Below are 26,960 nucleotides of genomic sequence, written 5' to 3' on the forward strand. Positions count from 1 at the left end.
CTATGTAGAGAGAGGCAGATCTGAAGAGGTGAAGATGTTGAGGAGTGCGCTGAGGTGGGTAGCTTGCTTGCCACCCAGGGCCACGGTGTCATCCAGGCCTGGCCTGTTACCAAGGCCCATGTCTGGGTCCTTGACCCTGCTGCAGACAGGGTCTGCATTGATGCCTGTGGCTCCTATTACCACTGAAGGTCAAGAGGATAGGGCTGCACAGAGTTGGATTCACCTCTCACTGGCTGCAGCACTAGGAGAATTGTCCCTGCCCCTCACAAGCTGCAGCATTCAGGAAAGCGGGTCCTACTCCTTGCCTGGCAGCAAAATAGAGCTTACCCTGTTCACGGGGCCAAGGGTAGGTGGGCCCTGAGCATATGAGAGTGGGAGAGCTGGCCTCACCTCCCTTGTCTGCCATGTGGTGATGTGGGTGGGTTAGGGAAAGATGCCCTCTGCCCCTTGCTCATCACCACTTTCAGCAAGCAGGAGAGTTGACTCAACTTCTCACCAGCAGTAGCACTCCGGAGATCCGGCCCTGTACCTCGCCTTGGCAGCACAGTAGAGTTGACCCTGTTGACAGGAGCATAGGTGCCCAGTCTCCAGGAATGTGAATATGCGAAATCTGGCTCCACCTCTCATCTGCCGTATGGTAGCATGGATGAAGGAGAGAGGCTCCTGTCCCCTCACCACCCATGGCTTGTGGGACAGCAGGCTCTGAGGTCATGAGAACTGGAGAGCTGTCCCTGTCTCCCACCAGCTGCAACACTCTGCAGAGTGTGGCCTGCACCTCACCTGGGCAACGCAGTAGAGCTGGCCGTGGTGGTGTGGTGATAGTGAGCAGGCCTAGAGGGCATGAAAGCAGGAGAAACGGTCCCACTCCTTATTCCTTGATGCATATGGTCAACTAGCTGGAGAACTGCTGTAGAGCTCACCCTAGTGGTGAGTAGGGAGGAGAGCTGGAGGATGACCAACCCTACAACCACCCAGGCCCAGAACCAGGCCTATAAGTTGGCCCACCGCATCATCCCTTCTTCTATGATTCTCTGGAACATGTGAAGAGGGCAGGTCCTGCAGATACAAAGCTGCAGGATCTCCCCAACACTGGGCAACAACAGGATATCCAAGAGAAGTCCCACTGAGGGCCCAGTACTGATAGTGTAGCAGAAACCAGAGGCCTCAAACCAGACCAATGATTGCTTGCAGTGAATACTTGCAAGTAAAGATATATGGACTAAAGGATATATTGTGTGACTCATGGTCACATTACAGTTTTCATTATAAGATGTTTTTTTTCTACTTTCATTAATTTCTCTTTAATTAAATTTTATTTTATTTTGTGGAGGAGGTTGTAAGGGCAGAGGGTGGATATGAAGGGATAGGAAGATGAATGGAATTGAGATGCATGATGTCAAAATCACAAAGAATAAACAAAAACTTTAAAAAACAAGAAAAAAAAGAAAAGAGGCAAGGCATATAGGATAAAGATATGAAACAATAAAGTGGTAGGCTTAAATCCAATTGTACTAATAATTACATTATATTGAACAATATAAAAATTCAAAAGGTTGTTTTCAGATTGATTAAGAAAACAAAAACTCAAATGCAATTAACAAAGAAAATACACTAAAGCTAAAAAAAAATTTGGATGAAATTAAAGATTGAAATATGAGAAAGATGTTGTCATAACAAAGACAATAGGACAAGAAGACAAGAATTAGTAACAAATATAAAATGGGTCAAACTATAATTCCAAAATGTTCACAGTTTCAGTAAATATATACCTAACAAGATGGCCTTAAAAGAGATTTCATAGAAGAGAAAAAAATCAGTAAAACTAGATGATATTTTTTTTTTTCTTTTGCTTTTCGAGACAGGGTTTCTCTGAATAATTTTGGTGCCTGTCCTGGATCTCGCTCTGTAGACCAGGCTGGTCTCGAACTCACAGAGATCTGCCTGGCTCTGCCTTCCAAGTGCTGGGATTAAAGGGATGTGCCACCATTACCTGGCTAGATGGTATTTTAATAACATTGGTAGACATAAAGGTACAGTAACTAAATGCTTTTCAAGAAAGAATTTTTTGTTGCAATTCCCTGTATTTGCTCTCAGTTGCAGAGAAATACCTCATGAAAACCCTTAATAAAGGAGATAGAATTAGAGATCTACTGACCATCAGTTCATTAGAGGGTAACCTTCTTGTACTATTTACATGCTATAGACATTTATATGATAAACTCAAATTTGGAATAAGATGGAATTCAAATTCTCTCAGGTTTCCTATTTTTTACTCTTTTAAAATTGTTAATCAAAAAGCATTTTATATTAAAGGCAAAGAGATCGTGATTTAATATACACATAAATTATGTAATTCACTTCTTAGTGAAATTTATTAACACATCCATAATGTGTTACAATCAAGTATGTGGCACTGTTGATGAAAGTATGTGTTGTTGCAATCACATTGTCAGTATTGACTAAAACTAAGCATCTGAATTGCCAGTAAGTCTACTCTCTAGTTTCTAGGCAATGGAATAACAAACACCAAATCAAAGTGAGACAGTTTTTATAGCAGTACTATTCTTTTTTATTATTTTTTTTTCAAAAAGTGTTTTATATGTACGGGTGTTTTGTCTGTACATGTCTGTGCAGTATTTGAAAGCAGCGCCCAAACAGGCAAGAAGAAGGCAATAGATCCCTTGATACTAGTACTAGAGGCAACTGTGAGCTGCTATGAAGATGCTGGGAGTCAAATCTGGGTCCTTTGGAAGAGCAACAAGTTCTCTTAGCTGCTTAGCCATCTCTCTAGCTAAAAACTATTTTTAATAACTAAAACCTGAAGAAATAAAATATTTATGAACAGTTGAATATGAAGAAATTATGAAATACACATGCAATAGGAGAATAAAAAGCAATCCAAATTCATATTGGGAGCTACTAAACAGTAAAGGTAGACTTTACATTAGTCAGAGTCCACTTGGAACTCAAAGGTAGGTGACTTACTTTAAACAAAATAATTTAAAATAAATAATCACTAATTTTCAAGTATGAAAGAAGCATAAACCAGGGTGGTGGTGGCACACACCTTTAATCCCAGCACTTGAGAGCTAGTGGCATCTTTGAGTTTGAGGCTACTCTGGTCTACAGAGGGAGTTCCAGGAGAGCCAGGACTATACACAGAGAAACCCTGTCTCAAAAAAACAACAACAACAAAAAAAAACAAACAAAAGAGATCGCTAGGCTAGATAGATAGATAGATAGATAGACAGACAGACAGATAGATAGATAATAGATAGATAGTTATAGGAAGAGAGAAATAGAGAGAGAGAGAGAGAGAGAGAGAGAGAGAGAGAGAGAGAGAGAGAGAGAGAGAAATAGAAGAAAGAAACATAAGAGACCAATAGCGTACATTGTGGTGTCAGAGAGATAAGTAGCAGAAGAGAATAACTGTCATACTTAAGGACAGAAAGAAAAAAGAAAATGAATGAAGGTATAATATTAGCATTTATAAAATTAAAAGTGGATCCTCACAGCGCAGTCTTTAATTCAATCTCCAACCTTCTTCCCTTTCACCATAATCTCTATGGTCTGATAACACCATTAATTATTAAAGGCTAACATACAACAACTTCCAAATCAAAAGGAGTTTGCAGAATCCTTGATTTGTGATGCCCAAAGATCATGAGGCAGAATGACGTATAATGTGTCTGAATGAGAATTTCAGAAACAGAAACTTTCTTCTCTGAAAAGCAGTTAAGGGCAAATTTTAAGCTGTTTACAAATGTGACTTTAACCTTCAAAAGGACTGAATGTCAAACATGAATGCTATCTCCTAAGTTCTGAGACAATATCAAATTTCCCAGACATTTCCAGTATCAGATCTAGATAAAGAAATATATGTTTATAGATGATGGTAAAACTGGCTAAACTGAGTTGAATACATGGCCTTCTAACTTATGGATTATAATGGTTACCATGGTGACTGTAATGCTAATGAAGCAAATTTTATGACCCAGTATATTTTCTATTGCTGTTGCAAATATATTTTCATTTATAGACACTATTTCATTTAATAATAACTGGAAGATGTAAAGTAGTTTTTTGAACGAGTAATTAGAGCTTAGTTTAGACTATCAACTTGAGAAGAAAAAAACATTTATCATCATACACCATGGTATTTTCAGCTGCATTTATGGGGAAATATAACTTATATTTATCCACTTGCAACTTTGGCCAATTGAACTGAGACTCCAACAAAAATCTCTTTCTAAATTTTATAGAAAATATAGGTCTTATTTCTAGAAAAGCATAATCTTCTTTGCTTTAATATGATAGTGAAAATACTAAAGAACATTATTAAAAAGGTCTATAAAAAACAATTGTCTAAAGTCAGGAAGTCATTTTACTGTCCAAAATACTCAGAATTGGAAATAGTATGGTTTCCTTACCTGTGGCAATTTCAGTAATAAATGTACATCTCTGTGTATTTTCCATTAGAAATTAGCAAGCTATGCTCATATTCATTTTGATCTTGCAGGAATGGATTTTATATTTTACATATCATTAACAGACAACTTTTATTAAGGTGTGTTGTAGTTCAAATATGAAATTCTTCCCACAGACCCATGTTGCAGCCTTCATTTCCTGGCCTACCTGGGACCTATTATTGAAGGTACTGGAAACTTCAAGGAAGTGGTACTAGATGGAGGAAGCAGGTTACTATGCGCATGTCCTTGCACTGTATCTTGCACTGTTCTGCTCTATTCTGGCCATCATGAGATAAAGAACTTATCTGCTATGTGCATTTGGCATCATAATGTTCCACTTCACTGTGCAGATTGGTTTTCATTGACAACTTGAGTAGATTTAGAATCACTTAGGTATCTCCTGTAAATTACAGCCACTGAATTTGCAGGAATCATCTGGCCTTCCCTGTATCACCCCTACAGTGAATTGAAGTGTGGTGAATTGGCAGAAAAATGAAGACAATCTGTCTACTGCTTCCATCAATTTTCTTTTAAAGTTTTCTATTAATTATATAAAAATTACTATGGAATTTATGGTTTAAAACAAGAGAGTTCTATTAATTTCTACTTTTAGAGGTCAGAATACCAACACAGGTCACACTAGATGAAAATTAAAAGGATTAGCCTGTTGGAATTCCCTATGGACTCTAGTGAAAAACTGATTCCCTTGACATTTCAGGCCCATCAAGGATGTTCTCATTCCATGACTCATGCTCTCCTCCTATTTTCAATGCACTTCTGGCTCTGATCTCTCTTCACATCTGTTTCTTTGACTACAGCCAGGAATAGTTCTTCACTTTTAAGAATTCCTATGACTAGATCATTGGCAACTGGGTAGTCTGTGATAAACTCAGTGTCTCAAAGTTTCTGACCCAGTAATTTTCTCCCTTCCAGTGGTCTTGAAACTATGGCAGGCTCATGTATAAACTCAACATCTGGGTAAAATCTTAGACCCATCTCCAGTTCTTGAAACCATGATTATTAGCTAGTAAACTAAATTCAACCACATCTACTAGTGAGGTTAATGATGTCAAGAAAGTCTTACTTCAAATACTCAAAACTTTATTCAAGATTTTATGTTCTGAAAGCACAAGTCTCAACTGTCCAGGCCATGTGAGCTCAATAAAAGTACTAAGTAAACCTGAAAACTCTTTAAGTCAATGATTTTTCCACATGCACCATGAGTAGGAATGTCATAGAGGAGTGTCTTCAGTGATCACATTTTTATCTCAGATTCATCCACCTGATATTTCACTCTGGAATTGATTGCACAAGTCTAAATATTTATTCACTGTCTCAAATTATTCTTACTTGGGTAGTCTTTAAAACACTAAAATAAATAATCACATGAGCTCATAGTTTGAGATCTAGCCATTTTCTACTAGTTACACTCAACACTTGGTTATTAACTATCTTTCCAGTGAAATTTAAAGACATCAGATTTAAATATCTTAAAATATCACAAAAGATACCAGTATATTGGTTTTTTTTTTTTTTTACTAAACAAAATGTTTCATTTGGTAGTGTTATGGCCCTGTGCCTAGCCAGCTGTATTTTGGCTCCTCTTCAATGATAACAAATACAAACTACACAGGACCATGTTTTTTCAACAACTCCCTACATAAAATTGCTCCATAAGCAGTCTATATGTGAATACAACACAAAATTAGCTCAATTTATTCTAATTGCATGATTTCTATTATAATTTAAAATCACACTTTTCAAAAGATCATGACAGTTCATTATGTGAAGATATAAATATTTATCAACAGCATTATTGGAAATGAACTAATAAGACACATCTGAATTATCATTTTAAACATACAACACACTCAACTTAAACATAAAGTACAGCAAAAGACCAAGCTGAGATACCCCAAAAGTTACAAAAGACAGCAGATTCACAAAATATTGAAATACATAATTGAAAATGACTAAACTTTCAGTGACTGCACAAATTAATCAAGGATGTGTATTTCATTGGTCCATTGTTATAGATCTTAGCGGATATTTGAACCTGATTTGAGAGAAATATTAAACATTATTTTTATTTTTATTTATTTTTTTTTTTTGGTTTTTCGAGACAGGGTTTCTCTGTGTAGCTTTGTGCCTTTTCTGGGACTCACTTGGTAGCCCAGGCTGGCCTCGAACTCACAGAGATCCGCCTGCCTCTGCCTCCCGAGTGCTGGGATTAAAGGCGTGCGCCACCACCGCCCGTCTTATTTTTATATTCTGTACAAAGTATAGAGATCACAATTTGAAATCACATGCAAATATTTGAATCTTGTAGGGATATTCTGGGATGATCAAATTATATAACTATATAATTTTTGTTCCCCAAACTTTCTACTCATCCAAGGAAATGAAGCCTCAAATTTATTCATTCAACTAAGTTAAAAATGCCAATTTTCATAAGAAACAAGAACCCATTTATTCTCAAGTTATAAGCTTTAACATTTAAAAATACATTTTCAATTTTGTCATCTAAGTAATCAACACAAAATATTAAAGCCATTTCTTCTCATTTAAGATTAAAATGGAAATTTATTTTATTTATGATATTTTGACATTTTATCGCCTGTGTATTCTTGAGAGTATCATGAGTGGGCATATATATACTTGATTTCTGACAACAAATTATAAATAGCAAAAAAGATACATAGAATAATTTAATAAATTTGTATTTATTTTAGGGACATAATGGATTTTTTTGAGGTTGTATGCTATGTAACTTCAAGGATGCCATACTTACGATTATGATACTTCTGGAGTTATACAACTTGCATAGCTCTTTATAGTGGCCCTACCTTATTTCAGATCAAACATTGGGACATGAGTGTGGATAGAGGCAATGCCATTAAACTGGCTTTTCTTTCAGCACATACAGCTTAGTGAGGAAAACTAGTAGCTAAGGGCCACTATGATACACCCTTTTACAAGACAGTGTAAGATCTTTGTATTTATGCAGTAGTCTAGTTAAAATAGGACAAATAAAATTGAGCAGTTATGGCTAGTGGTTGTCCCAAGAAAAATTCAAAATGCATAGTTTTATGCTGTTTTTCAGTATTGATGCTCTGTATTAACAGAATGATTTAATCACAAGAAATTGTCTTTGGACATAGAAGCTAAGTGTTCATTATAACATTCCTCTTGCTTATGACAAGCCATCATTATCAAACAAAATACTCTTTTCCCAGTAATTTTCTCAGGGACTATTTTGACTGTGCCTCGAAACATCACTAATTTTTCTTTAAATGTCTCCCTTATAAATTGTTTAACTTTTAACTTGGCCCTTAAATATTAGTGCATCCCTTTGTTCTTGATGTTTCTGAGAATTTTTGTGTTTCCCAAACAAAACTCAATGCCCTTCATACCTATTTTTACTATTCTACAGCTATGGCTCAACTCTACTTCTAAGCCTTTCCTTTGCAACTTCAGCACAGGGATATACTATTTGTATTTTACATGAATATTGATTTTATGTAAGTCAAGAGTCTAGATACAAAAAAAAATCTTTGAAAAGTGAATGATTACTGAGGACAGAGATTTCTGAAATTATGTTTTGTTCAAACACATGTCCATATCAAGAACATCATAAGCACATAATAAGTATTCATTAAGTAGTAGGTAAATGTGTAAAGACCATGGATAAGAATTCTAGTGGCCTTTCTCTTGGACTTGTCTCTAATCTGTTACTGATTTTTGTTTCAATAGTGTGCAGCTTGTTCTGTTTACAGTGGTGCTGTCTGGGCAAACAATGCAGAATTCAGATTGCCATGCAAGTATTCTTGAAAAGAGGAGTACAAAGTGCTGTGATAGTTCAACAGTGCCTCCCCACAATAAGGAGTGCAACTACAGTTCACTATTTCCCGCCTAATTCTCTACAAACCCACCAAACCAGAAAAATCATGTATGAAAATATCAATTATTGGCTTGGTGTTTCAATCTTCTTTCTCCTGGAGTCACTTATATCAGAGTATTCCATCCATTTTCATCAAATTATAAAATAGAGCTATTGTTTAAGAAAGGCCCATGAGCTCATTAAGTTGACTCATCTCATTATCTGAATTCAAAGTCCAAACTTGCCTCTTGTAAGCTCAAGAACACATTTCAGTAGGAATTCACTGAGATCACCACCAAAAATGGGATCTCTGGAGTTTTGTGCATACCATAGCTATAATATTACATAACTTGCAAAGGAAACAGATTGGTTTGATGTATTAGATGACACTGACATATTTGAAGACTTTTATTTATTTACTTTCTACTTTAAAAATAGAAATTATAATACAATTACTACATTTCTCCTTTCCCTCTCCTCCCTCCAGGCCATCCCATATACTCTTCCTTGTTCTCTTTCAAGTGCATGGTCTCCTTTTTTCACTAATTGTTCCCACATGCATAGATGTACATGTACATACATGTATATTCCTAAATATAACCTGCTCAGTTTATGTAATGTTATTTGTATGTATGTTTTTAGTGCTGATCATTTGGTATTGGATAACCAGTTGGTGTGCTCTTCCCTGGGGAAGAAATTTTCTTCCACTCTCAGCATTCCTTGTTTACCTGTAGCTCTTTGTGTAGGGTTGAGGCCTTGTGGCCTTTTCCCCTTCCACACTGGCAAGTCTATTGGTCTCATCCTTGTTCAGTTCACAGTGGAGCAGCCATGTTGGCGAGACTTTATGGGTGTAGATTCTGACATTACTTGGAGACACAATTTCACAGCAAACTCCCTGATCCTCTCTGGCCATTCCCCCACTTCTACAATGTTCCCTGAACCTTAGGTTTGGGAGTATTTCAAAGATGTGGGCTCCACAGCTCTGTGGTTTGATTGGCTGTGTTTTTCTAAAGCACTGGAGACCTGTTTTTAAATATACACTGACATCTGAGTTCATAACAACACAGATTCTCATGTAGAAAATCTGATAATAAAATTGAGCCTCTTTGACCTATGAAATTTCATATCTCAGTCCAAATGCTTATACCTTTTATTTACTGGTCCAAGGAACCATGTTTGAAATGTGAATTGCTAAGTATCATAATTTTGTAAAAAAATATTGAAAATAAAGTACCATCTCAAGTTGCTAGAGAATCTGCTGACAGTGTGCCCAAGCTAATATAGAATGGGCAATTTGGCAGACCTGAAAATCAACCATATGAGAGACATAGTTGTGTCATTTTCCTTTTAATCATCCTCTGATTAAAAATTACTGAAGCATGATCAATATCTAAACACAAACCCTGGTAATATAGTTTTCAAAAAGAAATGTATATTTAAAACATTAAGTTCTTATCCTTGCACTGACTTTTTTTATTCTTTTGATTTTTTTGCAAAATTCAGATTAAGAAGTCTATAATCAAGAAAAAACATTAGCAAATTGTAGTTCTAAGTCAACTTCAAACTGAAAATTTAACTTCAAAACTAATATAATTTGAAATGAGGGACAAGGATATGAAAGGATATTATATAAAATACACATCAAGTTATGGGTGATAGCAAGCATTTCAAAATTAGGAATGTGCTAACTAACAGATGTTAATTTAAAAATTTAGAGTGATATTAGAACCAAATAGTTCTCTTTGGTAATCAAGATGCAAATCATATTATTATGAAAAATCATGGATTATGTGAAAAATGTGTTAAGCAAAATGTTTGATTGGAATGATCATAGGAAATGAATTTTTAAAAGGTAGCATAATAACTATATTTTAAAACCTTAAAGTATAGTGGTTTTATATAATGGGTACCCAATTAATGGTTCCTAAATGAATAACCCAGTAACGATTAAAGGCTTCCAAAATATATAATCTTAAAAGCAACTCAGAAGTTCTTTTTTTTATTGAGGATGGACAGAGAGGGAAGGCAATGAAAGAGAATTTTTTTTTATAATTTAATTTAATTTTACATATCAGCCATGGATTCCCCTGTTCTCCCTCCTCCCACATCCCCCCCTTTTCCCAGCCCACCCTCCATTCCCATCTCCTCCAGGGCAAGGTCTCCCCTGGGGAATCAGCTCAGCCTGGTAGATTCAGAAGAGGCAAGTCCAGTCCCCTCCTCCCTTCACTCAGGCTGAGCAAAGTGTCCCTGCCTAGGCCCCAGGTTCCAAACAGCCAACTCATGCACTAAGGACAGGTCCCGGTCCCACTGCCTGGGGGTCTCCCAAACAATTCAAGTTAATCAAATGTCTCACTTATCCAGAGGGCCTGATCCAGTTCTTAAAATAATATTTCCTTTGACAGTTTGGGATTCTAACTGAAAAGTTGTTACATTCAATATTGAATTATGCCAACTTTAGACACTAAAAGAAACAGTTTTGGATACATGAGTATTAGTGGACTATATTTTCTCAGTTGCTAAAGAGATTAAATAAACTTTTTAATATATTAAGATTATATCTATCTATCTATCTATCTATCATCTATCTATCTATCTATCTATCTATCTATCTATCTATCTATTCCAAAGTTCCTCCCATAAAGACAGTACTGACTTGTAGCTAGAGTTTTCTTGCCTGGCCCATGGTCAGGGCAAATCTCTCTCACCCGCCAGTCCCACAGCCACTCAGACCTGACCAAGTAAACACAGAGACTTATATTGGTTACAAACTGTATGGCCGTGACAGGCTTCTTGTTAACTGTTCTTATATCTTAAATTAATCCATTTCTATAAATCTATACTTTGCCACATGGCTCGTGGCTTACCGGCATCTTCACATGCGGCTTGTCATGGTGGCGGCTGGCAGTGTCTCCACGACCCAGCTTCCTGTTCTCTCAATTCTCCTCTCTGTTAGTCCCACCTATACTTCCTGCCTGGTCACTGGCCAATCAGTGATTTATTTATTGACCAATCAGCAACACATTTGACATACAGACCATCCCACAGCACTGACTGGATTAAAAGCTATGAAAAGAGGACATTTAATTGAAAGAGGGACATGGCAAGAAAGTTCTGGGATGAATTGGATGGAAGTGGAGGTGGAAATGATTAAAATACATTGTATACATATATGAAATTCTCAAAGAATGAATAAAAACATAATTTAATCATGATATATGCTGCTAAGCTATAAGAATAAAGGGAGATGGGATGAAAGGGTTGCTATCTGACATAAGAGAGATTTGTGTTTACTCTTTCTAAAAAGAGTACGTACATCCTTTTGCTAAAGCACTGTGATATGACTACCAAAAGTTTAGCACACTTTTCCGTGTAGTTGTTAGTGATTGAATTTCTATCTCTGTTCAGATAGTGATTGTTAACTGTAGAAACTAACTTATCAGTGTCTTGATTGTCTTACAAACATTAAATGGTTATTTGAGGTGCATTCTCCAATTCTCAATTAAACTGAACAACAATGTGATTGTTCAAATGATATTAAATGGAGTGACTGTTTAGTTGCACTATCACAAGTAGCTACAACATAATAATTTTAATAAACATTTCAGTAGTGTGCAAAAACAGAAACCAATTTTTATTTACTTCATATGTATGAAATAGACTCAAACTAAACTGAGACAGTATATAGTAAGAAGACATCTACTACCCAACCATTTTACTAGAAGAACTTTAGCTAGCCGTGTGAAAATAGCAGATGTATGGAAGCTTGGAGTCAGTAATTTCATAAGTCACCATGCATTGTATGTACACATGTATTCTCTTTCATCACTTATGCGCTGGACTGAAAATTGTGTATACATTACATGTTTTCCATTTTCAGAATAAAAATTTTCAAAAGCTACTCTTAATTAAAAGTTCTGTATGTATCTGGATTTGATAATCAAGAAATGAAGGTATTGCCAAATAAGAATACTTGTGCCAAAGTTTCAGTATGTTTCCACAGAAAAGTCTACATATTTAGTTTCAGTTGATACTTATCTTTGAACTAGATGAGAGAATCATTCCACTTTTTTCCATATTGATAGGATAAAATGTAAAACCACGGGAGAAAGAAGAGTAAATTTTGGCATGATAAGTTACAACAATTTTCAATAAAAATTTTACATGAAAATGTGTCTTTATGTGATCTAAAAAAATCTTGTGATACAAAAAATGTGTTTCAAACTTTTAATAAGTATGTGTGTAATATGGTTTTTAAAAAGAAACAAAAACAGAACAATGTAACTGGAAGAATATCAAGTCTCCAGAGATGTCTGTGCCCTAATCCCTGCAATCTTAAATATGCTACATTATATTTTGTTCTGCTATGCTATGTTATGTGATATAATGTGATGTTATGCTATGTTATATGGTAAAGAGATGTGCAGTTGGGATTAAAGCTACAATTCATGTGAGCTTCAAATAATTACAATATTCTGGATCATTCATATGGTCTGAGTATACGCTGAAGACTTCTCGCAAGGTACTTGCCTAGCATGTACAAGGCCATGGGTTTGTTCCCCAGTGCCTACAGCCAAACAAATAAATGAAAGAGGTCGGCAGAAGAGGTCAGAAAACATCTATGTGGTTATGAAAGAGATAGAATGATGCACCTGGAGAAGAGACTGATTTATTTGCTTATCTTCATAATGTTGTTCTATATATGGTTTGGTTTGGTTCAGTAATGAACTGTGAATAAACAGCACATTGTTTCTACCAGCATATGCTTAATCTCCTTCATTTAATAGTGTGCCGGCAAGGTAGTTAACAGTTATAATACAAACCAGAAATTTGTCAGTTTCCTTGCTCTGTAGCAACCACTAGATTCATATATCACAGTTTATTTAGGGATTCTACACTTGGTGGGTGGTCATTGTTTTTCATTTGAGCCTGTGATAAATCAGTAATACATAGCTACATGGAGATGAAAGAATGGATATATCTGTATGTAGACATCTTGTTGTAAATCTGTGTCTTTCACAAGTACCTTATTGAGATTAACTTTCAAAACCTGATTTCTGCATAATACAAACTATGTGGGGTGATTAATTGCAAGTTAGACATTCTCACTGGAACACTCAGTCCATTATCTTTTACTTTTTTTTCATTCTCTTTGTCTTGTGTTACTGAATTCTGAATACTTTTTATCATAATCAATTCTTACTTCCATTGCTTTTATTTGTAGCTAAAACCAATTTTCTTTGAAAATTTAATTTGTTATGGTGGTCCATAATCTTAGAATGTCACATCAGTTTTCAAATATGCTGCACCAATTTTCAGTTTATGTCATCTACCACAAATATTTTCTTCCTTTAATTTCTTGAAAATAGCTGTTTCTATAAAATACATTCTAATTATGATTTCCACTCCCTCTACTCCTTCTAGATCCTCCCCACCTTCGCTCCTATCTGGATTCAACCTCTTTCTGTCTCTCATTAGAAAACAAACATACATCTAAGAGAGAATAATAAAATAAAATATAACAAAGTAAAACAAAAATAAACAAAAGAACAAATTGCCCAAGAAAAGGCACAAGAAACAGAGATGCAGAGATACACTTGTTCACACACCTAGAAATCTCACAAAAGTACATAAATAAAAGTAAAATAAAAAATAAATAAAATAAAAATTTTAAAAAGTCCCGATTTGGCATCATTAGACAAGGAAACTGCAAAGATGCCATTGAGTTCCTTTTCTGTTGGCCATCTACTGCTAGGCATGCAACCTACTTTAAGAGGAGTTTGTTTAACTAGTGAGAATCCTTTGAACAAAACTATGTTTTTACTTGCAAGTGCATGTTAATTGGAGATTGCTTCTGTGTTAAGAGATGGAGGCATGTGTCCTCTTCTTTCCATTCTAGGACCCCATCTGTATTAGACACATGCAAGCTCTGTGCATAAAGCTTCAGTCTCTACGAGTTCATATGTGCATCCATACTGCAGTGTTAGTAAGGCCTTAGTTCCTTGGTGTCTTCCATTCCCTCTGGTTCTTCCACTCTCTCTGACTCTTCTTCCACAGGGTTCTCTGAGCCCTGAGGGAGGGATTAGATGGATACATCCTGTTTAGGACTGAGTGATTTAAGTTCTTTCACTGTCTGTGTATTGTCAGGCTGTAAGTCTCTGCATTTGTCCCCATCTGCTGCAGAAAAAAAGCTTCTCTGATGATGGCTGAACAAAGCACTTATCTCTGAGTATAGCAGAATGTTATTAGGAATCATTTTAATGCTACATTTCTTTTGTAAAACATTAGTATTTGCTTTTCCCCTAGGTCACTGCACTATCCAGTCTCAGGGGCTTGGTCACCCAAGCAGTTTGGGCATGGGCTTCTTCTCATAAAGTGGGCCTTAAAGCTAATAAGCTATTTACTCCCACAAGCTTTGTGTTACCATTGCAGTAGCATATCTTGCTGACAGTACATCATATATCAAAGGGTTTGTAGCTGAGCTGGTGTTTATGTTTCTCCTTTGTCTTGTGTTATGTTTCTCCTTTGGAGCATGCTGTTTACCTGCTGGTTGCAAGAACATCAGTGAGTAGTGGTAAAGGTTCTATGTAAACACCAGCTTGTGTTCTTCATGTTCAAAGATTTGTGTAGGTGTTATTGTCTGTAATGAAGTCTTGGCAGTTTGTGGAGAGCAACCCATAGCCTTTGCAAAAACCTGGGACCATTGGATCCCATTAACCAACAAAGTAAGGCTTCATTTGGTGATGAGAGATGTCCAGTTGGGCTTGTGGTCATTTGAATAAAATGGTCCACATAGGCTTATATATTTAAGTGCTTAGGAATCAGGGAGTGGTATTACTTGAATGGATTAGGAGGTGTGGCTTTGTTAGAGGACATGTGTCACTGGGATTGGACTTTTGGGTTTCAGAAGCCCGGGCCAAGTCCAGAGTCTCTATTTCTCAGCCAGTGGATCAGGAGGTAACTCTCAGCTGCTTCTCCAGCATCATTTCTACCTGTTTACCACTATACTTCCCTCCATGATGATAATGGACGATACCTCTGAAAATGTGAGTTAAGCCCTCAATTAAATGTTTTCTTTTACAAAAGCTGCCTTGGATATGGTGTCTCTTCATATATGGACATCTAAGACACTGATTTCTATGATGGCCATACAAATTTGCACTCCCACCAGCAACAGATGAGTGTTCCCCTACTCCACATCCTCATCAGCAAGAACTGTTGTATGTTTTATTAATCTTGGTCATTTTGAATGTTGTTAGATGAAAATCTCAAAGTACTTTTGATTTGCATTTCCCTGATGACTATTGTTGAACATTTCTTTTTTTTTTACTATACAAAGTGTATTTTAAGTAATAATGATAACCATAAATTCACTTCATTTCAAAATCGTTATTTTCCATGCTATAGATTTGAGTGAATGTGCTCCTTAGCCATTGAGTTTCCTGTTTTCAGAATTCTCTATATAGAATTGCATCTGTTTTTAAAATTGGGCTATTTGTTTCCTTCATATCTATTTTTTAGGTCATTTTACATTTTGGATATTAGCCCTCTATCAGATGTGTAGTTGGTAAAAATCTTTTCCCCTTCTGTTGGTTGCTGCTTTGTCCTTTGCCTTACAGAAGCTTTTCAGTTTAATGAAGTCCCATTTATTAACTGTTGATATTACTGCCTATACTAATGGTGCTCTATTTGGAAAGTTGTCTCCTGTGTTGATGCATTCAAGGCTATTCCCCACTTTCTCTTCTACCAGATGCAATGTGTCTGGTTTTATTTGATGTTTCTGATCTAATTGGCATTGAGTTTTCTGCAGAGTGATAACTGGATCTACTTGAGTTCTTTTACATGCAGACCTCCAGGTTGAGCATAACCTTTTCTTGAATGTTAAATTTTTTTTCTATTTTTGGCTTGTAAAATTAAAAATCAGGTGTCCATAGGCATGTGGAGTTATGTCTGGGTCTTTAGAATGATTCTTCTAATTAACATGTCTGTCTTTGTGCCAATATCATTCTGTTTTTATTATAGTAGCTCTGTAGTACAATTTGAGGTGGGGGATGGTAATACCTTCAGCAGTTTTTATTATTCAGGGTTATTTAGTTATCCTGTGAGTTTTGTCTTTCCATATGAAGCTGAAAAACATTGTCCTTTCAAGATTTATGAAGAATTGTGTTTGAATTTTGATGGGTATTGGACTGAATCTGTGAATTGCTTTTGGTAGGATGGAATTTTTTAATATATTTATCCTATCAATCCAGGAGAAAGGGAGACCTTCCCATCTTTTGAGACCTTAAGCTTCTTTCTTTCTACATTGTCTTAATGTTTTTATCCTACATGTCTCAAACTTGCTTGGTTAGAGATGCCCCAAGATATTTTATATTATTTGCAGCTATTGTGAAATGTGTTGTTTCCCTGATTTCTTCCTCAGTCTTTTGTCATTTGTACATAGGAAAGCTACTGATTTTTGTAAATAACTTTGTTTCCAGCTACATTGCTGAATTTGCTTATCAGCTGTAGGAGTTTCATGGTGGAAATTTTAGGGTCATTTATATATACTATCATATTGTCTGAAAATAGAGATATTTTGAATTTTTCCCTCCAATTTGTATTCCATTGATCTCTATCATTTGTCATATTGCTCTAGCTAAGATTTCAATTAGTATATGTAATATGCATGGACAGAGTGGACAACTATTACTTGTTCCTAATTTTAGTAGAAATTCTTTAAGTTTCTCTCCATTTAGGTCGATGTTAGCTGTGGGCTTGCTGTAAATTACATTTACTATGTTGAGCTATGTCCTCTGTATCCCAAGTCTCTCCAAAACTTTTATCACACAAGGGGGTTGCATTTTGTCAAAGGCCGTTTCTACAACGAATGAGGATATCATATTTTTTTCAGTTTGTTTATATGGGGGATTACATTTATCAATTTACAAATGTTGAATTATCTCTACATTTCTGAGATGAAGCCTATTTGATTATGGTAGACTATTATTTTGATGTGTCTTGAATTTGGCTTGTAAGCATTTTATTGAGAATTTTTGCAATTATGTTCATAAAGGAAATAAGTCTGTAAGTCTCTTTCTCTGTTGGGTCTTTATTTGGTTTAGGCCTCATGAAATCAATTGGGCAGTGTGCCTCTATTTCTATTTTGTGGAATGCTTTGAGGATTATTGGTACAATTCTGTGCTAAAACTACTTGGCTCTGGGCTTTTTTTTTTTGGTAAAATTTTAATCACTGCTTCTGTTTCAGTAGGGGTATAAGTTGTTTATTTTATCTTGATTTAACTTTGGTAACTGGTATATATCAAGAAAACTATCCATTTATTTTTGTTTTCCCAACTTGGTATAGCACAGGTTTTTTAAGTAAGTCCTTATGATTCTCTGGATTTCCTTGATATCTGTTTTTATCTTTAATTTTGTTAATTTGTCTAAGGACTTTTTAATCTTTGATTTTTTTTCAAAGAACCAACTCCGTTGTATTGATTTTTTGTATGATTCTTTGTTTTGTTGGTGTTGTTGTGTGTTTGTTTCTATTGTATTGATTTCAACCCTGAATTGACTATTTCTTGTTGTCTACTTCTTTTGCATCTAATTTCTTCCTTTTTTGTAAAATCTAGATCTTTCAGAACTGCTGGTAAGTTACTAGTATGAGATCTCTCCAATATTTTATTTAGGCAATTAGTACTAAGAACTTTTCTCCTAGAAGCACCTTCATTATATCCCATAATTTTGAATATGCTGTGTATTCATTTTTTTGAGTCTAGAAAATTCTAAATATTTTTTCTTAATTTCATTTAGTAGAGAGTTTTTCAGTTTCCATGACTTTGTAAATTTTCTGTTGTTTCTGTTGTTGATATACACTTGAATCCATAGGTAATAGTGTGGTAGTGAAGTCTCCCACTATCAGTGGGTGAGTGTCAGTACGTGATGTAAGCTGTAGTAGTATATCTTTTACAAAAAAATGTGTGCCCTTATGTTTGGTGTATAGATGTTAAGAATTGAAATGTCATCTTAGTGGATATTTCCTTTGATGAGTATGTAGTGTCCTTCCCTATCTCTTCTGAGTAGTTTTGATTTGAAGTCTATTTTGTCAGATATTAAATGGGCTACACAGGATTACTTACTAGGTCCATTTACATGGAATACCTCCTTACATCCTTTACCCTTAGATGATGTCTATCCTTCGTGTTAAAGTGTGTTTTCTTGTATGCTGCAGATCCTGTTTTTGTATCCATTCTGCTAGTCTTTGTCTTTTTATTGGGGAATTTAGAGCATTGATGCTGAAAGATATCAATGACCAGTGGCTGTTAATTCCTGTTATGTTTTTGATGTGTGTGTGTGTGTGTGTGTGTGTGTGTGTGTGTGTGTGTGAGTGCACATGTGAGTATAACCTAATTCCTGTATCAAAGACCCAATTCCAGTTTTCTTATTATCTACTAATGCCATTGTTATTCCATTCACTTTGTCAGACTTTTGTCTGTTACCTCCTTGATTTTAGGAGCTACTTTATACCTAACACAATAGTGAATAAAAAATGTTGAAAGTGGATATCTTCATCATTTTCTTGATTGTAGATAAAAAACTTGTTTTTTTTAACAATTAAGTATTATGTTAACTATAGGGACTTTTTATTAAGAAATTTTTATTCATTTTTTATACCAATCAGAACCCCCTCTTCCTTCCTCCCATCCCTCCAGCCTCCCCCCACAACCCACCCCTCTCATTCTCTCCTACAAAAAGGTAAGTCTTCCCATGAGGAGTCAGCAGAGCCTGGTACATTCAGAAGATGCAGGTCCAAATCCTTTCCCATGAATGTTCTTTGTAAGTTAAAAATATCCCTAATATTCCTAGTAGGCTAAGTTTTATTATCATCAATGTGGGTTTATTTCTACATCTATAGTTATGAACACTTGATTTTCCTTTTTTTGTTCATTTTTTTTAAGACAGGCTTTCTCTGTGTAATAGCTCTTGCTGTTCTGGCACTGCTTTGTAGCCCAGGCTGTCCTTGAACTCACAGAGATCCACTTGCCTCTTTCCCCCGAGTGCTGGGATTAAAGGTATGCACCACCATGCCGGGCTAAATTTCCTTCTCTTATTGATGTGAGTAAGTTATATAATAATATATAATTTAATGTTGAATGTTTTGTTCTATTAAGACAAGATATCACTATGCATCCTAGGCTGGCCTGGAACTCATTATGTAGACCAAGCTAGCCTCAAACTCAAAGAGATCTTCGTGCCTCTGCTTCCTGAGTTTTGAGCTTAAAGTGGAGTGCCGCCATGCTGGACGGAGTTTTAATGTTTATACAGACTTGCACACCTGTAGTCCATGTGGTCATCATTTATAATCTGTTTCACACATTTAAGGGCTTGATTTACTGCTATGCGTGTGTGTCTTGTTATTATCCTTTTCTGATGAATCTAAGAAAAGTACTTGATTTGCAGGTTCATTCACTCTTTTCCATGTTGTTACAGCAGAGCAAAACCATGCAATCTCCTTACATAACAGACACAGAATTAGTTTTATACATCAATTTATTTTATTTCACTTTATTTATGGGGGTATTTTGCCTGAAAAAAATATATCTCACATGGATGTCAGAAGAGGGTATTAGATCCCCTGGAACTGGAGTTATAGATTGTTGGAAGACACCACAATGGGTGCTGGGAGTAAAACCCTGGTCCTTTGGAAGAGCAGCCAATGCTCTTAACTACTGAGTCATCTCCATGATCCCTGTCAATTAAGTTTTGATAGACAATATTTGTGAGAAATATCTTTGGATTGACATCACTTCTTTTGAGAAATGAAAATCTTCACTCTATTAGTGTCACTATTTTTCCTAGCATTCAAAGATACAGTCTGCCCTTGGCAAATATAGTTTCCCTTTGTCCTGAAGGAGTAGGACTTTAACAACTCAGTTTTTAGTGAGTGGATTAACAGACTATCTCAGCAATTTACATCATTTTGCATTCCATCACCAAGGCTATTAATTTGACTGTTGCTATTTCCTTGTGAGGCTAAGAAAGCTGCAGCCACAGTACTCAGATTCTTCTTTGTGAAGTCAGGTTATCTCTTTGGTTTTTACCTCTTCTTCTGTGTTTCCCTGACTATCCTGCTGTATATGTGATGCTTTGAGAAGATTTAAGGAAAGAACTGGCCATCTTACCTACTTGTAACTTCTACAGTTGAAACACAACTGCTTTTAATATTATATTTTCATTAAGGAAGTCTTTAAGATGCAAACTGTTAGGGAGTGCTCTTAGCTAAGATAGTTAGGGAACTGACAGGGGTCATCTCTCAGAGGGCTAGCCTCATTACCTCTTCATGTATTTATAAGAAATAGGAGCATATCTCATTTATCATTCTCTCAATTTAAGACATGAAAATGCTGGCCATATGAAAATACTGGAATCTAATGGAGTGGGAAGATTTTTTTTTTTAAGGAAATGAAAGCCAAATCTTTTCAAACACTTTTAGTCTTGACATCTACTTTTTTTCTTGAAAAAAAAAAACATCTTGTTCACCTTGGAAAACACAGTTTGTCTGGCATATTTTCCTTTATGCATAGCATAGGGCATGCTGTTATGATTTTTCCCCAGATGTGCTGGGGGGTGTTAACCTAGAATTTTCCTGATCAAATAGATTCTTCAACTTAATCTCAGTAATTTCTAATTGAAGAATAAGTGTATGGACTGATCCTGTTATGATTGAGAGGAACTAAATTAGGTCCATATGGTTTTACACTGGGGATACGTTTTATTTCAAATCTCATTCTTAAAATCCACACATTTGAAGGAAGCAGAAAACAACAGATAAATTTACTGAAATTAAACACAGAAGATGTTCAGTGACCTATATAATGAGCAATTGAAAATAAACAGGATTTTAATTTCTCTAAATGTTCAAGCATGTAATTTTTAAAATTCATTTTACAATCTAGGCTATTTGATAGCAATTGAGTTGTAATTGCTCAAGAGTATGTTCCAACACAGTTATTAAAGAAATCAATGATTGCCTGAGGTAGATAGCTATGGTTTAAATCTATACAAATTAGTTATCATTGATCTAGTTGACACTACATTTATATATTAATTCTCCTTGTTTATTAGCCAAAGGCAGTTTACATAAATTCACAATCATAATTCCTCATGCATAACAAATATATTTTAAAAACAAATGTCATTGATTAATATTGTCTAAGAATCATCATTTTACTGGTTCTCTAAAGAAAAAATATTTTAAGAAAGTTATTTGAAAAATAGAACTTAGTGTTTAGCAGTGTGGGATGATACTTTAAGAATATTTCTATCAATTTACAAAATCAAACCTTTGCTATTCAACTTGGGTTTCTGTATTAATCAGAGTTCTCTAGAGTAACAGAACTGATAGAATGAATCTCTCTATTATAGAAAGAAGATTGATTAGAGTGATTTACAGGCTGTGGTCCAGCTAATCCAAAAATGGCTGCCTATGAACAACAAGTCCAATAATCAAGTATTTGCTCAATCCACAAGGCTGGTTGTCACAGCTGGTCTTCAGTATATTCTGAAATCCCTAAGAAGTAGACTCTAACACCAGTGAAGGAATGGTCTTTCTAGCAAAGTGAGGGCAAGCAGTCAAAGAACAACAGATCCCTTCTTCCATGTTTTATATAGGCTTCAAGCAGAAGGTATGGCCCAGATTAAAGGAATATCTGCCTGCTTCAAATTACAGATTAAAGGAATGTTTTTTTCCCAGATCAAAAATGCCTGGATTAAATGTGTGTCTTTCTAACCCAAAGATCTAGATTAGAAGTGGATCTTCCTACTTCAAAGTAAGTAAAGTTCCATTGCAGATGTGCCCTCCATTTTTTAGATTTTGGTTAATTCCAAATGTAGTCAAGTTGATAACCAAGAAAAGCCATCACAGTACTTTTATTTATTCAAAATCTTCCTTCCTGTATGTAATTAATTTATTATTTTCATCTTCACAAGTGAGAAGCAGTTGAAGGACTTTCTCAAATGAACATAACTGTTGAGGTGTGTCAGGGGGCTTTCTTCATTATGCCCAAATACCAGAAAAAAACATTTTATGAAGGGAGAAGCATTGACTTGGGTACATAGTTTCAGAACTTTCAGCCCATAGACCAGGTTTGTCAGCCCTTGTAGTGGTACAATATGACATAGCATAGGAGTTCAGGCTTCAGGAACTTCAGAGGATCAGAAACTAAACTAAACCAAATAAACACAAATCCCAGAAGAGATTATGAACCTATCATATCTTTCGAGGATACCTGAAATGACAAACTTCCTTTATACCACTTCCTAGTAGCTAATGACCAACTCTTTTTCCTTGAGTGCCTTGGTACATTCAAGATTCAGATCATAAAAGGTGTTGAAGTATGATTTCTGGAGGTTTCATGTGTACAATTTTATAACATTTTCCAAATCCAATATCAAAAATTATAATATTGTTTTATCTCTTAAATTTAGAATAAGTCCCAGTGATGATCTCAGACTGAGGATATTAAGAAACTTCTTAAACAAAAATAAATTTCTCTCTTGAGATAGAATTTCTTAACACAAAAACTGGTTGGAAATATGGAAAAATTCACCCATGGCCTATAGTTAATATAGTATCAGTGATATGCTCACTGTTTAATAGCTGTACCAATGATGTACCTTGGCTTTTCTCCTCTATATCATAGATTAAAAATTGTTTATTATTCTAACAAATATTATGAGGATAGAGGTAGAATATAATATGATAGGTATAGACTTTTATCAGATGGGAAACTAGTCATTTGACTTAGTAACTTTTAATGATGTTAGACCAAAATAAGTAGGTCATAAACAGAAATCAAACCAACATTTTGTAGGGATATTAATATGGTAGTGGTTATTGTTGTATACAAGGCTTATTATCTTCAAAATTCAGAAAGTGAATAGTATGTGAAATGATGTTTTACTGGAAGAAGCTGGTTATAATTTTTTAATAGGGGATTTAGCTCAGTGGTAGAGCGCTTGCCTAGCAAGCACAAGGCCCTGGGTTCGATCCTCAACTCCAAAAAAAAAAAAAAAAAAAAAAAAAAGTTCAGATAGCCGGGCGGTGGTGGCGCACGCCTTTAATCCCAGCACTCGGGAGGCAGAGCCAGGCGGATCTCTGTGAGTTCGAGGCCAGCCTGGGCTACCAAGTGAGTCCCAGGAAAGGCGCAAAAGCTACACAGAGAAACCCTGTCTCGAAAAACCAAAAAAAAAAAAAAAAAAAAAATAATTTTTTAATAATCAGATATTTCACACAATGGTATACTAATATTAATTTTATCTAAGTTATTTGAATGTAGATGTCAAGGCTGTTCATTTTTATTATATATATATATATATATATATATATATATATATATATATATATATATATATATTTGGTTTTTCGAGACAGGGTTTCTCTGTGTAGCTTTGCTCCTTTCCTGGAACTCACAAAGATCCGCCTGCCTCTGCCTCCAAAATGCTGGGATTAAAGGCGTGAGCCACCATCGCCTGGCTTTTTATGATATTTTGATCGAATTCTAAATTGTTCTCTATGACAATTCCTCTATACATTGAAGACAAGTTTTGACTTTTAACTATATAAGCATGTTTGCTGCCTGGAAACCTTGAGGATATTTTAAATCTCAAATTTCCAAGGGCTTTGAATAAGGTATTTGTTTCATAAGCAGATTAAATAGAAATTGGATATAAGGAAATGAAAGCTCACTTGATAAACTCAATGTCCATTTCTCTGATTGTAATGTTGTAAAGCTGCTTTGCCAGTAATCAACATAATTAGTTTATCCTGCTTTTTTCACCACCACTTTTTTCTTTTTTAATTCATTTGTTTTAAGTAAATTAATTCATTTTACATTCCAACCACAGTATCCCCTCCCTCCACTCCTCCCATTCTCTCCGCAACCTCTTTCTTCCCCCAATCCACTATTCCTGTGTTTCTGTTCAATAGAATGCCAAGACCCAGAGCTGGATAGCCCGGAGACCTAGGATATAACAAAATATGTTTGGAGAAAAAAAATGTCAAAATAATGATGCCTAATGACATTCTGCTATACTCATAGATCAGTGACTACACCAATTATCATCACCATCAGTTTTTAATATCAAATGTGCCTGAAAAGCATAACATTGAAATTTGTAATATATCTACATCTATATCATCTATATCTACATCAATATCTACATCTCCATCTATATATCTATATCTTTTTTTTTTCGAGGCAAGGTTTCTCTGTGTAGTTTTGCGCCTTTCCTGGAACTCGCTTTGTAGACCAGGCTGGCCTCGAACCCACAGAGATCCGCTTGCCTCTGCCTCCTGAGTGCTGGGATTAAAGGCGTGCACCACCACTGCCTGGCCTAATACCTATATCGTATAAAAACTTTTTTTTAATGTTTTGATAAACAAGTGATAAGATGCTCTACAATTAAGACATTTAAAGAAAAACTATCTCATCTAGGCCATGATTTTGTCTAAATTGATCTTGTGTGGACCTCTGCAGGTAAACACAGCCGTTGTGAGTTCATGAGTGGAATTCATATGTCATGTTCAAAAGATAGCACTTCATAGCACTTCTTTTTGTCTTCTGACTTTTAGAATATTTCTGTCTCCTCTTTCATGGTGATCCCTTAGCCTTGGTGGGAGGAGGTTGATAAAGATTCCCTTACTGAGGAGTTACTGGCAGTTGATAATTTCTGAGGGCAGAAGAGTCTTTCTTTTTTTCACGTGTGGTCTGTGGTAGGTTCCCCATGCTCCAGTGGATGGCACTACACCCATGCATATATGGATAGCACTAACTAGACTTACTGGGCTATCAGAAAACAAAACAAACAAACAACCAACCAAAGAACAAACAAACAAACACAAATTTGGAAGTGGTACATGTTGGGAGATACAAGGAGTTGGAGGATGGAAATAGTGGTTGAATAAAGTCATATTTAATTGTATATGTGTATGGAATTATTAGGAATAAGGATAATTATTTTTAATATTTTAAAGAAGCATTTTCAATAAAGAATGCAATTAAGTCAATAATTATGATCATAGATTAATAAGCACAGTATTTATTAATGTTATTTCTTGTTTGTGAGTCAAAGGTAACTTCTATATATTACTCATTGCACACGAATAATTTAAAATTTTGTTGATTAATATTCTCAAAAATTGTTGCCACCTTTGAATCTACATTTTCACTATGAGGATATAATAGTATAATTTCTTTTCTGAATAAGAGTTTCACTCTGAAGCACATTCTGGCCAGGAACTCCCTGGCTGGCCTCAAATTCATGATAATATTCCTGTCTCCACCTCCTAAAACTTGGATTATACATGAGCCACCATGCCTAAAAATTATTTCAATAAGTTTCTTTCTTTTTCTTAATGTGGCTCATGTTTTTTTCAGTGTCTTTCTAGGAGACAGAAGAGAAGGCATGAATTGGGACTTCTTTAGAGCTAGGTTAATATTTCCACCTTACGCAAATGGCATATATTAAGACATTCACGATGGACTCTATATTCAGTTCTGAACATGCTTTGTATCCAGTCCTTGTTTTAGAATGAAACTCTCCCTACTTGAGTAATTTTGTATCCATCCTTTATGTTTGGCATGAACCATTTAAACTTCTGTTCCTATTTCACCTCTCCAGTTATATGGTTTTATATCTTGAATTGTGTATGAAGCTCCCCTGTCACTATATATTCATTTCAAGTTGCTAATTCCATCCACTGTGACTTCTCATGAGATTTACTAAAGGATACCCAAATGAGGGAAGACACATGAACACAAGATTATGCCATGTGTAAGTTGTACCAGTTCAGATAATTATTACAATGTAAGAATGAACATCTTTTCTAGGAGATGGGCTGTCTAGTTTTCCATACTTGAATCACGTTTATGACAGTTGGTAGGTTCGACATCAAGTCAATCAAATAATTTTTATTCAAACAAGTCTTTTATTGTCACAAAAGACATCCCAAATCATACTTGCAATTCAGAGTTTTGTTTCTGGAGCTTAGGTCTTAGCTATCAGCCTCTTGCACTGTTTCCTTACAGACACATAGTACCATCCAAAACTTTCTGATATCCTTGGTTTTGAACTGTTGTGGCTTGCTGAATCAGAGCCATTGAACTTAAAACAAGTTCAGTATTATTTTCTTCAAGGATTGATTCATGCTTCTGGGCTTGAGAGACAGAACAAGCAACACCTGTTCTCATCCAAATCCTGTGGATATATTTTTCACCCAGGAAATTTCAGGCTTCAATCAAAGACCCATTCTCCTGAATAATGATGTTGACAAGGAAAAGAGCATGCACAAATCTTGTCTTGTAATGGAAGACAAACATAATATCCTTGATCATGTCATGAACATGACTGCAAATGGTTCGGACAGTGGCCAGTTACTTCCTGTCACCCCATCATTTGTCAGCCTGGAGCCTCTTCTTTTTCTTTCCAAGGAGACTCAGGTCTACATTGATGTGATTGAAGTCACTCCAGAGGGTCTCTTTGGGGCCCTTCATAATGACTATGTGCCCCTTCCTAGTGATGTCAACATTTTCTGGAGTGTCTACAGTCTGATTGTTAAGACTCGTTTTCAT

The 26,960-nt window shown here is 35.5% G+C and overlaps 1 pseudogene; it reads right to left on the reverse strand.

Annotated features, from left to right (window-relative positions):
- On the reverse strand, window positions 1–26,960 carry LOC131900014 (large ribosomal subunit protein uL6-like; annotated as a pseudogene).

This window comes from Peromyscus eremicus, chromosome X (assembly GCF_949786415.1).
Source record: "Peromyscus eremicus chromosome X, PerEre_H2_v1, whole genome shotgun sequence".
Classification (NCBI taxonomy): domain Eukaryota; kingdom Metazoa; phylum Chordata; class Mammalia; order Rodentia; family Cricetidae; genus Peromyscus; species Peromyscus eremicus.